Raw genomic sequence first — 13,680 nt, forward strand, 5'->3', positions numbered from 1 at the left:
AGCAATGCCCCATAAGTCACAGTGATACCCCCCAAAAAAAGACAGAGCAACACCCCTTAAGGCACAGCAATGCCCCATGAGGTGGAATTGTACCCCAGACCGGAATGCTGCCCTATAAGACAGACAGAGCAATGCCCCATAAACCAGAATAAGGCCCCAGAAGCCCGGGGGGTGCCCCAGAATCCCAAGGGGTGCCCCACAAGCCCGGGGGGTGCTCCAGAATCCTGAGGGGTGCCCCACAAGCCCGGGGGGTGCCCCACAAGCCCGGGGGGTGCCCCAGAAGGTGGCAGCCCCCACGTCCCCGCAGCAGGCAGCCCCATCCCCAGCCCTGGCTGGGCAGACCCTTCCTGCCGCGGCTCTGCTGCCGCCTGCCTTAAATGTCAGAGCCAATGAAGTGTTGCAAAGGCTTTATTGCTTTCCGTGGAGCCGATTAGGAATCTCTTCTGCTGGGTAAAGAGCAATATTGCAATATGAGGGATGGGGGGAGCGGGAGGCAGCCCTGTGTGAATTCCCCACAGGAAGCTCTGTTCTCGCAGCCAGAACAGTTATCAAAAAGACAATTTAGGCAGGATTGTGCTCTAACTGGCTGGAGGACAGGGGAGCCAGCCCTGGACAGGAATCTTTCAGCTCTGAGTAAATGAAACTGCAAAAGAAATCAGCTTTCCTGCCTGGTCTGCAGGGGAGGAAGGTGCCAGAAGGAATTGGGTTTTTTATAACCATTAGCTCAGCCCGGCACTCCCTGCCAAGGCCAGGAGCTGCCGGGGGATGGAGGCAGCTCAGCAGCCTCTGCTCCCGTGGTCTGCAGCTATTCCAGCCCCCAAACACCCAGCAGGGCACGGGGGAAGCTCCCCCACTCCGTGTTCCATCCCTGCAGACACAAAAAACCCTGCTGGGTGCAAAGCAAGCCCTTTGTCACCCTTAGAGAGAGATTTGTGTCCCACCAGGCCCCTGGCCAGAGGGGTGTCCAGGCAGGGGCTGGGGTGGCTCTGGGAAGAGAGGTTTTGGAGAAGCCAAAGGCCCTGAGGGATGAGAATCTCCATTTGTGGGGCAGAAAGGCTCCTGCTCTGTGGGCACATCCCAGCCTGGCCAGTGCCAGCTCCGTGGGACCTGTGGCCACCTCCGGGGTCCCTCGGGTGCCTCGTGTTCCACCCTGGAGCAATGCTGGAATGCAGGGCAGGCTCAGGGAGGAGCTGAGACCGCCTGTGCCAGGCCTTGCTGTTAATGACAATGATTTATGGAGCACTCTGGATTGGAGCAGCAGCTCAAGGGCCCAATCCAGCCCCGGTGGGGGCTCTGGGAGGCACAGATCCATTTCCCCTACACAAATCCATTTCCCCCGGCTCTGTGGGGAGCTGGCCCCACTCCTGCAGCTGCTGCCATCCCTGGGAACCCACGGTGCCAGCAGGAAAATGACAACTTCCCACCCTGAAATTACATCCAGACACAGGGGGACAATTCCCTCTGCTTCCTCCCTGGTCGGGCAGAACCAAAAACAAAGCTGGGGTCCCCACCCTGCCCTTGGGATGCCCACCCTGCCCTGGGACCCGCGGCTGCCTTGCTGCTCTGGGGTTGCCCAGCCTGGGAAATGCTGCCTGGGCTGGGGAGGTCTGTGGGGTCAGCTGGAGCCCGGGCCGTGGCTGCCATCCCACTGTGGCAGCTCACAGGAGCAGTGGGAATGGGATTGGGGTGAGCTGGGGGCTGTGTGTCTGTCTGTCCACCCCGGGGCCAGCACCTGTGCCATCAGGAGGCTTTTAATAGGGATTATTGCACTGGAGCAGTTAATCAGGGTGGGGATGGTGGCTCCTGGTGCCCCTCAGGGTGCTCCCCTCTCCCCACACCTGGCTGGGGGCGCTGGGATCCCTCCAGACATTTTAGCCAGACATTTTAGCTCATTTTAGCCCGACATTTTAGCCCATTTTAGCCCGACATTTTAGCCCATTTTAGCCGGGAGAAGCCCCAGGAAGGACAAAGAGGAGGTGAGCACATGGTGGCTGCTCAGCTTCTGCAGAGCTGTGCCCGTCCCGTCCCAGCCCCTGCAGTGGGTGGGTGCTGTTCCAAGGGTTGGCCTGAATGTGCAGTTCTCCCTGGATTTGCAGGCTCCCGGCGCCTGCCCGGGCTCAGCTGTCCCGCTGCCGCTGCGGGAAGGAGCCGGGCGGGCTCAGGCCGGGGGGCAGCGCTCGCTGCCCCTGCCGAGCGGGTCCCGGCGGGTCCCGAGCTTTCCCTGCCCGCAGCAGGGCCGGCACTGCGGCCCCGGCTGCCCCGGGCTGAGCAGAGCCCTCGGGGCATCCCGGCAGATCCCGCCCGCATCCTCAGCTTGCGCAATCCGGGGGGAAAATTCCAAAATTCCAAAGGGTTTGGCCTCAAAGGACAATTTCTCTGAGGCTGATGCAAGAAAATCCCCTCTGTTGGACCTTCTGCTCAGCTCAGCCCATGGGCCCGGCTCAGCCCCTTCGGGGTGGATGGACAGACCCCCCTCAGCCCGGGGAATTCCCATTAAACCCCTGGAGCATCCATGGGATGCACCCAGCGAGGCTCCAGGCCCTGGACACAGGGAGGGGACCCTGCTGGCCCTCTCCCTTGGAACACCCAGGTGTTGCATGGTCCTGCCCTCCCAAAAGTGTCCTTTGGGCTCTCCCCGGGGTTCTCCTGCAGCCCCTGGAAGCCCCGAGAGCTCAGGCTGGGGGCGGTGGAAGCTGGGGAAGGTGACTGGGGCTGTTTGCTTTCCCAGCCTGTTTTCCCAGCTTTCCCAGGCCGGGAAGCTGGGGGCGGGCCGGCAGCCCCGCTCGCACCTCCTCCGAAGGGAAAGCTCATTAAACTGATGACCCAGGGATCCTCTACCCAGAGCCTCCCGTTCTTATTGGAGGCACTAATTAAAACAATAGCAGATCAAAGCGCTGCTGCGGAGCATCTCATTTGGGACGAAGCCTCCTCCCTGCGCATCCCGGCTTTTGTTCTCTCTCGTCCCTTTGAGGTCGGCAGCTCCTTGTGGCAGGTCCCCGTCCCGGCCGGGAGCAGCGGGGCCCTCCCAAGGCCTGGGGGGTGCTGGTTCCCGTCCCTGCTGGGGAAAAGCCTCTCCCTCCCCCGTGCCCGGGTCCCGGCCGCTCTCCGGGACCTTTCCCCGCCCGGGCAGCGCAGCGGCGGCCCCGGGGCCCCGCGCTCGTCCTTGGGCAGCAATTAGCGAGCGCTGCTGTGATGGGCATCTCCTCCGGACTCCTCTGCAGGCTCTTCCAGCTGCTGCTGATTAGCGTTTGGGAGCGCGGGGAAAGCGGGAGCAGCCTGACCCGGGGAAATGTGCAGGCTTTTATTAGCGCTGCAGATAATTACATTTAATAAGGACAGCAGCTTTTCCCACACCAGAGAGCTGAACCATCAATCTTGCCTTTAATAATAAACCCTCTCCAACTCATTTACATTCATTGTTCCTCTTGCAACACAACATTACCCACGCTTCACGGCCCCGGCAGCCAGCGGCGGCTCGCAGGGACCCGTGTGGAGCAGGGTGCCCGTGCCGTGCCACGGCTGTCCCCGGGGCTCTGTGCCCATCCCCGTGCCCACGGGACTGGCAGCGCTTTGCCCGGGGAGCCACAACCCCCCGGGCAGCAGAGCCGTGCGAAATTTCCCAATCACGCCGTGGCTTTGTGGATCCGCAGCAATTACTCACCTGGCAGGAACCTGCACCGCCAGGGCTGCGCCTCCGGGGATCCCGGCGTGAATCATGGAACTGTTTGGGTGGGAAGGAGCTGAAAGCTCATCAGTGCCACCCCCTGCCGGGGCAAGGACACCTCCCGCTGTCCCAGGCTGCTCCAAGCCCCAGTGCCCAGCCTGGCCTTGGGCACTGCCAGGGATGCAGGGGCAGCCCCAGCAGAACAATTCCTTCCCCACATTCCTGGGTCAGTCTGGAGCCATTCCCTGGGTCAGTCTGGAGCCATTCCCTGGGTCCTGTCCCTCTATCCTTTATCCCAGTCCCTCTCCAGCTCTCCTGGAGCCCCTTCAGGCCCTGGCAGGGCTCTGAGCTCTCCCTGGATCCCTCTCCTCTCCAGGTGAGCAGTCCCAGCTGTCCCAGCCTGGCTCAGCCCTTGGAACATTCCGTGGCCTCTCTGGACCCTCCCCAGCAGCTCCAGGTCCCTCTGAAGCTGGACCCCAGGGCTGGAGCAGCTCTGCAGCTGGGCTCTCCCCTGGGCAGTGTCACCTGTCCCCTCCCTGCTGCCCAGGGATGGATCAGGGATCGTCACACCAGGACCCAGGAACGTTCTGGAGCATGTTGTTGTGAGGCAGGACTGGTGGGGTTTTAGGGAGAGAAGCAAAGGCAGTCTCTGTGTGTTGGGAAGCACAGTGTCCCTCAGGAGATAGGAAAAAGAATGGATAAATGAATAAGAGCGCAGCAAACATTCATCTTCCCAGCTGAAATTGGAGAGGAAAGCTGAGGGTATTATAAATCCTATTTTGCTGCTGCTGCTGCTTCGCTGTGATTTGGTTTTGCTGGCTCAGAGCAGGACATATATTCCAGGCCAGTTTTCCCCCCCTGATGCTCTGCTCTGGGGCTTCCCACTGCCTGGGTGGGAGCTGTGCTGGGAGCAGAGGGCTCTGGGAACGTCTTCTCCTGGTCTGGAGTTCTGGGGGACACCAATTTTGGGGGCCAGGGGGGCAGATATGGGGCTGGGGGCTTCTCCCACCATTCCCATGGAGGGAAGAAGAGGGACCAAGGAGCAAGCTGGGCTGGATGGGGTTTGGAGCAGCCTGGGACGGTGCAAATGTCCCTTCCAACCCAAACCAATCTATGATTTTATGGGTCTGTGATGACTTACAGCGTGCCAGGACCTCCCAGGGCTGGGACACTTCTCTTGCTGTCCCTGTGCCATCCCAGCACCGGGGGATCCGGCGGGATGAGGATTTGTGGCAGAAAATGGCAACAAAAAGGGCTCAAAAGCTGCACCTTCCCTGTGATCCCATCTGGCCATCCCTGTGTGCCAGACCATCCTTCCCTTGTCCCTGGGCCAGCAGCCGGTGCCAGAGCCAGCGTGGCAATGACCTCATCCCCAGCAGGATGGCATCACCGTGCAGAGACAGCCCACCTCCCCTGAGGGGGATTTGGGGTGCTGGGTGCCCAGGATGCTGCCCGGGGTGGTCTGCACCAGCCAGGCACGTGTCCTCAGTCCATACCACCATTCTGGGACAGCCCCAGTCCCTGTGGAGCACAGCCAGGACACCCCACGGGATCTGCCTGGGAGGGAGCTCCCGTGTTTAGGCTGGGCTCAGGGCTCAGCACCGGCCTGGCCTTGGCTCCTGCTGCCCTGCATCTCCTGCAATCTCCCTGCACTCAGCATCCCTGGCGTGCAGCAGCTCATCCCCAGGCAGCAGGGTTTGGGAGGAGCAGCATCCTGATGCCTGGGCTGGGGAGGGGCAGCTCCTGCTCCACCACCCCGGAGCCTTCCTTCCTCCAGCTCAGCACCCTCGGTGTTCCCAGCCTGGCTCCAGAGGAGCTCCAGCCTTCCGAGGGCTCTGCAGCCTCCGGAATTGCTCCAGCAGCTGCACATCTTCCCTGCTGGCTTGATCTGCACACACCTGCCCCGGGGCAGGAGGAGTTCAACACCTCCGAGCTGCTGGGGCGGCCCTGGGCCCACCAGAGCTGGTGACAACGCTGTGAAAGCAGAGTGACAGCAGGGTGACAGGCGGGGAGGGTGCAGAGCAGGCTGGTGCTGGCCTGGCAGGAGCTGAGGAGCTGCAGGAGCCAAGTGCTGGATGCAGATGGATGCAGGCTCCAGGCTCTGGGTGCAGGATGCAGGCTCTGGGTGCAGGATGCAGGCTCTGGGTGCAGGTGGATGCAGGATGCAGGCTCTGGGTGCAGGTGGATGCAGGATGCAGGCTCTGGGTGCAGGTGGATGCAGGATGCAGGCTCTGGGTGCAGGTGGATGCAGGATGCAGGCTCTGGGTGCAGGCTCCAGGCTCTGGGTGTAGGATGCAGGCTCTGGGTGCAGGTGGATGCAGGATGCAGGCTCTGGGTGCAGGATGCAGGCTCTGGGTGCAGGATGCAGGCTCTGGGTGCAGGTGGATGCAGGATGCAGGCTCTGGGTGCAGGATGCAGGCTCTGGGTGCAGGATGCAGGCTCTGGGTGCAGGATGCAGGCTCTGGGTGTAGGATGCAGGCTCTGGGTGCAGGATGCAGGCTCTGGGTGTAGGATGCAGGCTCTGGGTGTAGGATGCAGGCTCTGGGTGCAGGTGGATGCAGGATGCAGGCTCTGGGTGCAGGATGCAGGCTCTGGGTGCAGATGGATGCTCTTTTCCCCCCAGAACCCCTCTGTGCCCCAGCCCCCACACCTGGCAGTCCCTGGGGATCTCTCCATGGGCACAGGGAACATCACTGCAGAGGTGAGTCTGTCCCAGCTGGAGCTGGAGCAGGCAGATCCAGCTCTGGCTGTGTTTGCAGACAGGTTTCACAGTGGGGTGGCTCCTTCTCCCTTCCCCCTCAGAGGATTTCCAGACCCCGTGCTCTGCACCGCGTGTTCCCAGCGCTCCCATCAAACCCATCCTTTACGGGAAATAACAGGAATCGCTGCTCGCTGGGTGGGAAAAACCCAGGGATCATCATGCGGGAACAACTCGGTGAAAACCCCCCACCAGTCCGCGTCCTGGAACTTATTTATTCCCTTTTATCTCCGGCAAGAAACGATCGGCTGGGGCTTGGCAGGAGCCGCCTCTGCCATGTGTTATCTCTGCTATCCCGAGCCGATAATCCCCGCGCTGCTTTGTGCCTGACACCCCTCGGGACGCGGCTGGAGCAGCCCCTCGGCCCCGCTGGGGCCGCTCCTCTCTCCCTTCGCCCTGCCAGCCCATAAATATTTGTGTAAGAGCCTCTCTCCCCCAGCCCCGACGCCGTTCCCATTTCTCCAGTGTCACAGGCGACTTTTTTTCCAAACTTTTTAATTCCGTTCATTAATCATTTAGAGAAATGTGCAATTACTTGAGTCCAATTACAGAAAATGTGCAACTACTTGAGTCCCATTATGAGCCCCTAGAAAATGCCAAGAACTTGATTAGAGCAAAACCACCGCCAGTCCCACAGACTTTCAAAGCAAACACTGCGACTTCTCCTGGCAGGGGAAGAGAAATCCCAATTTATTTACGCACAAACGTGTCCAAGCCTCGCCGACAATATGGGAAATCTTTCCTATCGGCTGGAACGTGAGCTCAGCGTTCCCTAAAGGAAGAGATGTCTCTCCCTTAATTAAAGCAAGGCCTGAACTCGCTGTAACCTCCTGGTTTCATGGCGGGGAATCGGCTTGGATTTTTCCAGAGGGTTTGTAATTACCCCACGAGCCGGCGGCTGCTACTCTTCCAGAGGGGCTGGGTGCTGGGGAGAGGGGCTGGGTGCTGGGGAGAGGGGCTGGGTGCTGGGGAGAGGGGCTGGGTGCTCACAGAGGGGCTGGGTGCTGAGGAGAGGGGCTGGGTGCTGGGGAGAGGGGCTGGGTGCTGAGGAGAGGGGCTGGGTGCTGGGGAGAGGGGCTGGGTGCTGGGGAGAGGGGCTGGGTGCTCACAGAGGGGCTGGGTGCTCACAGAGGGGCTGGGTGCTCGGGAGAGGGGCTGGGTGCTCGCAGAGGGGCTGGGTGCTCAGGAGAGGGGCTGGGTGCTCGCAGAGGGGCTGGGTGCTCGCAGAGGGGCTGGGTGCTGGGGAGAGGGGCTGGGTGCTGGGGAGAGGGGCTGGGTGCTGGGGAGAGGGGCTGGGTGCTCGCAGAGGGGCTGGGTGCTCGCAGAGGGGCTGGGTGCTCGCAGAGGGGCTGGGTGCTCGGGAGCAGGGCCCTGCTCCTGCCCACAGCTCCCTGCTCCGTGCTCCTCCATCCCGGTGCCTCCTTTCCCCGATCCCCCATCGCTCCAAGTGTCCCCGTGCGGGTCGGGAGCGGCTCCGTCCCGGCTCGCGGGGCTCGCAGCCGCACTCGCTGCCCTTATTTAGGTCAGCGCTGCCCTGAGTGTCTGCGGGAGCCACAGGAATTACGGTTTATTAGGGATTAAGCCGGGATTTAAGGGCCTTTCTTAGCGTGGGGCTGCGGGGCCGGGGCCGCTCCAGCGAGCCCGACTCCCAAAGTCTGAGATTTTCGGGAGGATCTCGAGCTAAGGGGCTTAGGGAGGGGAATTAATTTCCTGGGATGCCGCAGCTCGTCTGGAATAAAAAAAAAAAAAAATCTCTTATAAAAGTATAATTTTCTCCTTGTTATTCGTGATTACAAAATAATAAGATTGTTTAAAAATCCAATAGAGTGGATGTCAATATTGGCAGGAGATGTAATTGCAAAGCACGTGCCAGCCGTCCGTGGCTTTTCTTAATTTTAATTAGGATAAAATTTACTAATCTTGCCGGGTTTGCAGAAGGAGGTTTGCCAAGAAGCCATCAATTGATCTGGATGATATTGGCTCCCTTTTAAGAGCCCCTCGCTAACTGCTATGTAAAGCCTGGGCTTTCAGCTCCCTTCTCAGATCCTCTCCGCAGTGTTTTTGGCATGTCAAAAGGCCAGATGTTTTTTATTTGAGAGCAAATTGACACGTTAAATTACATTGTGCAAACAGCAAAGCCAGCCATGAGTAAACAGGCGACGAGGATTCATTGAATTTTATGGGTCGCAATAATGTTTATGTAATTTAACAAATTTATGCTTCGTGTCAGCTTCACCGCAAGAGTTATTCATTCCAAAAGGAAAAACAACTTCCATGACAGCCCCCATGGATCCTGCCTGGGAGCCAGGCAGGAGCAAACCAGCCCGGGGATGACAATGACACGGGCCGTGGGTGGCAACCGGGCCAGCACAGCCCGGCGGGGCCAGTGCCGGCTCGGCTCTTTTGGGGCTTTTCGCTCCCTTTTGGTGACTTTTCCCCTCCAGCCGGAGGGGCTGGGCTGCTCCAGGCTCTGAGTTCCATGAGGCTTTTCCTGGTGCCTGGGAGCTCGGCAGGCTGGGCAGGAGCCTGGAGGGACGCGGCTGTCCTCGCTCCCACCGAGCACACCCCGAGCTGGAATTCCGCCGGCAGGGAACAGGGTTAGCATCCCAACTGCGGAAACGCAGAATTCCCTGTGGATCCCGTCACCCCATCCCTGTCCTTCCACGCCTGCCCTGCCCCGGGACAGCTGGGACAGCAGGGACAGAGCTCCCCGGCTCCGCAGGGAGCGGGGCCGCTGCTCCCGGCCGGGTGAAGGTGGGAATGCGGGATTTTGGGAAGTTCATCAGCCCTGGAGAGTGGCATCAGTAACCAAGGGCAGCACGAGGTGACAGCGCCTGGTGCTCTGGGAAAGCCTGGAGAGCAAAGGGAAGGCATCTCCGGTCTTTTCACAGGGTCTGGAGGGACAGCACACAAGGAATGGATCCCACTGCCAGGGGCAGGGATGGATGGGGTGTGGGGAAGGAATTCCTGGCTGGGATGGAATTCCCAGAGCAGCTGTGGCTGCCCCTGGACCCCTGGAATTGCCCAAGGCCAGGCTGGACAGGGCTTGGGGCACCCTGGGACAGTGGAAACTGTCCCTGCCCATGGCACTGGATGGGGTTTAAGCTCCTTTCCAACCCAAACCATTCCAGGAGCTCCAGCTGCCCCTCCAGGCTTTGTTTCCCTCCACAGCAAGGTGGTGCCTTCAGGAAGCCCAGAAAACCTTGGAAGGGATGGCAGGGGAAGCTCAGATTTTGTCAGCTGGAGGGAAAGGTGCTGCTCACATCCCAAATTTCCCATCTGGCTCTTCCGTGGCAGCAGCGGCACTGCCCTCGTCAGCAGGGAACAGATTCTGTGTCTAAATGGGATTTAATGCAGGCCTGAAGGAGATCTGTGCACAGGACACAGAGAGGGAACGCGGGGTTATTGCTGTCAATATAATTAATTTCAAGCTAATTTGAGCATCTGATTAAGTTTAGCATTACCATAAAAACTAAACTGCTATTTAAACCAGAGAGAGGTTTATTAAATAAGTGCTGGAATGCAACAGAAAGCAAAATGAAGGCAATAAAGTCACTCGAAGTAATAAAATTAAGTGAATGCCGGAGATAATCCTTTGATGGATCTTTCCTTTGCCCTTTCCCAGGATGGAGATCTTCCTTCCTCTGCTGGGATTTTCCATCCAGATCTCTGGAATTTTTATGGTCAAATGTCCATACTCCATGAACTGGAATGTCCATGAAATGTCCAGGTTCCATGAAGGTGTCCAAACCTTCATGGAATCAAAACATGTAGGAAGAAATGGTCAGTAGAGTGATTTTTCCTTGGAGAAGGAGGAGAGGGGGCTGTGGGTGAGCTCCTGGCTGGAGCTGTTTGCTCACACAAGGTCAGGGCCAGCTCATCCAGCTGGGAATTCCGCGGGGAGCAGAGCGTGGGTGGGAAAGGACAAATGGGATCCCCCGTGGGTGCTGCTCTGGGGGCTCCCTCCATCACTGCCCTGCCTGGAACGAGACATTAGCCCAGTCAGACAGCGGGTGGTGAATCCCTGCGGGGTTTCTCCCACTGTGCCCGAGCCAGCCCAGATGAGTCCCCTCCTCCCCAGGTTCCCGTGTCACCCCGGGAAAACACTTATTTACTCTGAAGGCCGCAGAGGCCTGAAAATCCAAGGGCTGAGATAACACTGATAGGATCACACAGACATCCAGACTCATTTATCCCGCTGGCCTAAGCAGGAGTGACTCGGGAGTGTGGGGAGTGCTGGCCCTGCACTGCTCCGGGGGGATCCGTGCCAGGGTCACAGATTGGGCTGGGCTGGGATCCCGTGCCAGGGTCACAGACTGGGCTGGGATCCCGTGCCAGGGTCACAGACTGGGCTGGGATCCCGTGCCAGGGTCACAGACTGGGCTGGGATCCCATGCCAGGGTCACAGACTGGGCTGAGCTGGGCTGGGATCCCGTGCCAGGGTCACAGACTGAGCTGGGCTGGGATCCCGTGCCAGGGTCACAGACTGGGCTGAGCTGGGATCCTGTGCCAGGGTCACAGACTGGGCTGGGCTGGGCTGGGATCCCGTGCCAGGGTCACAGACTGAGCTGAGCTGGGCTGGGATCCCGTGCCAGGGTCACAGACTGGGCTGGGCTGGGATCCCGTGCCAGGGTCACAGACTGGGCTGGGATCCTGTGACCAGGTCTGGAAGAGCACCACACCGACATTCCTCAATTTTAGGCAGCTCTGGCCAGTATTTCCTTCCATCCTGAGCCCAAAGTTCCCCTCCTAGGTTTTCCATCCGGCACCAGGGTTTGCAGGTAACTTCCACTGCGATGCTGAGCACAGTTTAGATTATAAAATATATCCGCGGGCTGTTTCCTTAATTGATTTCTTTTGTTTCATTCTATTCCTCGAAGATTTGTCAACATTAATTTTTATATGCTTAACACTTTGCAAATACTGGCCAACTTTTTAAAATTAATGTGTTGAGATGGAGATTGAATACCTTCCCTCCCCTGCACGTGCAGCTGGGAAGGAACACGGGATGAGGGGAAAACACGTTATCAGCATTTAATTAGGGAAATTTGGGTTATTGAAAAGGGAATCCACCAGCACCCATTGGCAGCCGGGTTTAACACCGCCCATTCCCGCTGCTATTCCTCCATCCCAGGCCAAAAATCCCCACATCTCCCGCTGAAAATTCAAACATGCGGGACAAAATTCCCACGTTCCAGCTGAAATAAGGAGATTTCAGCTGGATTCGAGAAATCTGTGGGTTGTCCCAGGGCTCAAGTCAACAAATCAGCGAGGAATGGAGCTGAGGGCGAATTCCCGGGAAGAACCCGGGGAGCTCCTGCGGGCTGTGCCCCCTGACAGTGCCGTGTCAGCCCCGGTGAAAGCCCGGCCACAAATCCGAGCGGGCCGGGGCCAAACGCGGCCGGGAGCCGCTCCCGGGGAATCCTGCGGGCGGATGTGAGAGCACCTCGCTCCCAAAATACATCTCGGAGATGGCTCCTATTAAAGCGCAATTACGGGTTAAGTAACGAACTGGCTGCGTGCCTGACGGGGAGAAACGCGCGGTGACAATCAGATAAGGGAGCGAGCAACACGGCAACAGCCACCGGCAGGGAAGGAGCCATAGGTGGGGAAAGGAGCCATAAGGGAGGGAAGGAGCCATAAGGGAGAGAAGGAGACACAAGGGAGGGAAGGAGACACAGGGGAGGGAAGGAGCCATAGGTGGGGAAAGGAGCCATAGGGGAGGGAAGGAGCGGCCAGGGAAGGAAAGAGCCACAAGGGAGGGAAGGAGACACCGGGAGGGAAGGAGCCATAGGGGAGGGAAGGAGCCATAGGTGGGGAAAGGAGCCATAGGGGAGGGAAGGAGACACAAGGGAGGGAAGGAGCCATAGGTGGGGAAAGGAGCCATAGGGGAGGGAAGGAGCGGCCAGGGAAGGAAAGAGCCACAAGGGAGGGAAGGAGACACCGGGAGGGAAGGAGTCATAGGGGAGGGAAGAAGTGGCTGGAGAGGGAAGGAGCCACAAGGGAGGGAAGGAGCCAGAGGAGGAAAGGAGACACCGGGGAGGGAAGGAACTACCAGGAAGGGAAGGAGCCACCGGGAGCCACTGGGGAGGGAAGGAGACATAGGCGAGAAAAGGAACCACAAGGGAGGGAAGGAGCCACCGGGGAAGGAAGGAACCAGAGGAGGAAAGGACCCATAGGGGAGGGAAGGAGCCACCGAGGAGGGAAGGAGGGGCCAGGGAGGGAAGGAGGCACCGGGAGCCACCGGGAGCGGAGCCGGCAGCCGGCGGTGGCCGCGCCCCGGGGCTCCGCTGTCACGGCTCGGCCCGGCCATGCGGACCTTGGGAAGCCGAGCCCAGGGCTGCGGGGCAGCCGCAGCTCGCAGCCGCTCCGCACGCAGCCCGGAGAGCGCGGCTGTCGCCAAGGAAACCGGAGATTGCCGCAGCCATCGCCAGCCCGGCTGCTGCCGCTCCTGCGGGGCCGGGGACGAGCGAGGAGTGCCTCTCCAGGGCTCTCCTCGAGCGGGGACACCGCTCCAGCGGTGGGGACAGCGCTTCGGCGGCTCCTGTGCCCCGGCACTTCACCCCGCGCCCGCAGCCAGGGCTCTGCAGGAGCTCCGGGGCCGCTGGGCAGGGCTCTGTGCCCGGGGATTGAGCCTGGAGAGGGGCAGCCACACCGCCGTGCCGCAGTCGGGGCGTGGGGCGGTCACACCCGCAGTCCTGTGTCGCACGGAACTGGGAGAGGAGCGGGACAGGTGACAGTGGCGTGTGGCAGCGTCCCCGCCCCGCCTGCAGGGCAGGAGGACACTGAGAGCCCCAGGGGCTGGCTGGGAGGATCAGTGGGATGGGATAGGAGTGAATCCCAGCCTGGAAAGGAGATGAGGGGGTTGTGAAGGAGTCTCCAAAGCTCTGGGTGCACGGTGGCAGGGAAGATGGCAGGGACAGCTCTCCACCTTGTGCTGAAAGGTCTCACTGGGGTTCCTTGTTCTGCAGGTGGAATCTCCGCAGCACAGGCACTGCTCTCCTGCACAGGACCTTGCCATGGAATCATGGAAAGGTTTGGGTTGGAAGGGACTTTGAAGGTCATTCAGTGGCATCATCTCTGTGGCCTCTGTGGCAGCTCCGTGTCCCCCTCTGCAGGTGGGGCCTCACCTGAGCGGCCAGAGGGGACAATCCCCTGACCTGGACAAAGAGCAGCCAGCACACCCAGCCTCAGCCCGGGCTCTTGCAGCTCCCGAGGCAGCTTTGGCATCCCCGAGCACCACCAGGGCCAGCTCCTG

The sequence above is a fragment of the Passer domesticus genome, chromosome 14, assembly GCF_036417665.1.
Source record: "Passer domesticus isolate bPasDom1 chromosome 14, bPasDom1.hap1, whole genome shotgun sequence".
Classification (NCBI taxonomy): domain Eukaryota; kingdom Metazoa; phylum Chordata; class Aves; order Passeriformes; family Passeridae; genus Passer; species Passer domesticus.